Source organism: Grammomys surdaster, unplaced genomic scaffold (assembly GCF_004785775.1).
Source record: "Grammomys surdaster isolate TR1022 unplaced genomic scaffold, NIH_TR_1.0 186, whole genome shotgun sequence".
Classification (NCBI taxonomy): Eukaryota; Metazoa; Chordata; class Mammalia; order Rodentia; family Muridae; genus Grammomys; species Grammomys surdaster.
In genome coordinates this window covers 1,662,471-1,665,289 of record NW_021604631.1, presented here as the reverse complement: position 1 = coordinate 1,665,289, position 2,819 = coordinate 1,662,471, and positions in this window count along the sequence as shown.

Sequence of the window (2,819 nt, the reverse complement as noted above, 5' to 3'; positions counted from 1 at the left end):
GGGTTCAGTTTCCAGCACCCATATCAAGTGGCTCACAACTGTCTGTAACTCCAGCTTCTGGGGATCTGATATTTCTGGCCTCCATGGGCATCTGTACTCACACATTTCCACAGAGACAAATAATTGAAAGTAATAAGAAATAAGTCATTGAAAAATAAAAATATAGTAGACTACACGGATAAACATATCACCAAGTAATTGAGCTGACATCTACAGTGTCAGGTCAAGTTGATGATATGTCACTCAGTGTCCTAGCTAAGGCTACTATTGCTGTGATTAAACACCATAACTAAAAGCAACTTGGGAAGGAAAGGGTTCATTTGGCTTACATTCTCACAGCTCTGTTTATCATGGAAGGAAGTCAGAGCAGGGATTTAAACAAGGCAGAGATCTGGAGGCAGGAGCTGATGCAGAGGCCATGGAGGGGTGCTGCTCCTGGCTTGCTCCTTATGGCTTACTCAGCCTGCTTTCTTACACAATCTGTCACCCACAGTGGGCTAGGTGCTTCTCCATCAATCCCATATTAAGAAAATGCTCTACAGTCCTGCCTACAGCCTGATCTTATGGAGGCATTTTCTCAATTGTGGGTCCTTCCTCTGATGACTCTAGCCTGTGTCAAATTAACAAAAAACTAGCCCGTACACTCAGTCTATTCTTTCTCCAAACAAAAATCCTAATAGTAATTAAGCATAACAAAACAGACAAATAGCAGCAGGGATACCCTCTAAAACACATGACCCGTTCTCAGAGTCATCAAAATAAGGAAGAGCTGAGAACAGACTAAGGAGACACGTTGACTACAGATGAGGTTCCTCAAACAGTAAATGAGCACCGGCAATCTAAATTGGCATAGACCTCAACTAACAAATTTATCGACATTGGCTCAATAGCTAGGCCAGTCAATTGTTAATAACTGGAAAGTAGGTGTGAGGTATCTGGTAACTGGCTGTACTATCTTTACAAAATGTCTATAAATTCTAAAATAAAGCACCTCATAAGAGAAAATTTTGCAAACACTTAGAAAGTAGTCATTGCGAGCAAAAGCTCTAAATTACTCACCTGCTCAAAAGTAGCCACATACATGCCTTACATTAAGCAGATAAAATTATTCTCAGAGTGTAGAACTGAGTGACATCTTTACTGATTATTCTTGGAGAACTCATTCCTAAGTATAAATAAGATGTTTATGAAAGTCAGGAATATGCTAGGCCAAAATGCCTTGACAAATTGCCAAAAATTGGTATCACTTTCATATTCTCTGGCCACTGTTAAACAAAACCATGAGGTTGTAACAAAATTATTCACAAACTATCCCCTACCACCCTAAATGCATTCAGAAAATATGAAACAGATAAGCAATCAAGCCAAAAATTAAAAAGAGTTGACAATAAATGCTAGCAATAGTGCCTGCTCATTACTTATGAGTTTGACATATGTTTTTATGCACTAAACCCTGTAACAGTGACAATGAAGTTTTTACCCCATTTACAGATAAAGCTTCTGGGCCCAATACACCACCAGCAGCCAAGGTTATATTGCCGGAAAATGGTGGAGCTGAGATTTCCAGATAACCTTCTTGCTCCTGAGCTAAGTCTAACTCTTCAGACTGCCACCTAACATAAAGTAGAAAACATACACAGAAATATAAAGACATTACCTGTCAGACTTTGCTGTGCAGACAATAGGTAGGGAAACTTATAATCTCGTATCCGTGAATGAGGTTGAATGGTTGCCTTAAAATCCTTCCATAATTGAATATCTGGACTAAGGACATAATAGCTCAGTGGAACAGTTCTTCCCTAGTATGTGCAAGGCCCTGGGTTTACTCCTCAGCATGCCATTGTATCATTGTGAGGCAGTCAAAACAAAAAACTTCCAACAGCTAGTCACATCATAACAGTAATCAAGCAGACAAGAAATGAATGCATACATGCTTGATTGCTGCTGGCTCTGTGTCTCTGCTATTATACGTGTCAGGAGCCCCTGTCTAGGGAATGGTGCTGCCCACAATGGGATGGGTCTTACGACATCAGTTAACATTAAGACAACCCCCCACTGCCATGCCTACAGGCCAATCTTATCCAGACAGTTTCTTAGTTTAAGACTATAGATGATTCTAGATTGTGTCAAGTTGACAATTAGACACTAACCATTGCAAGTTTTCAAACTCTGAGTGGAGCACCTCAGGAAAGAGGGGTGGCGGGAAATCACAGACTTATCTCACCAAAAACAAACACCCTGGACAAACTATAGTTAACAATATTGAATAATGTATAAAATGACCAATATGGTTTTATCTTGGTGATCCATTGTTGGTTTACTGCTACAAAGTAATGCAATTCTCCAGATGAACAATTGTGTGTGTGTGTGTATGTGTGTGTGTGTGTAGAAAGATATAAGATAAACTTGAAATGACTTTATGATAAAAATCTTTTGGTAAACAAGGAACAGGAGAGCATGTCTTTAGTGTGGTAAAGAGCATCTATGTCGTTATCGGCATCAGCCTATCATAGTGTAGCCTCACATTGTGCAAGCCGTAGCCAGCCTATCATAGTGCAGCCTCACATTGTGCAAGCCATAGCCAAAGGCTTCCTTGGAAGTGAATCTAACTATATATATACTGGGAAAATAGGAAATAAAAGTAGACAGTAAAATTCCATTTATACAAAGGTTGTAAATGGGCAAATTGAATAACATATATTTAAACTATTATAGGTCATACAACTATACAGAACAAGGGGACAATTTTGTTAGCATCTGTGCTCAGCTTTGTTATGAGAAAAGTATGTATAAGTCTCTGAGGCATTACTGATTTCTTA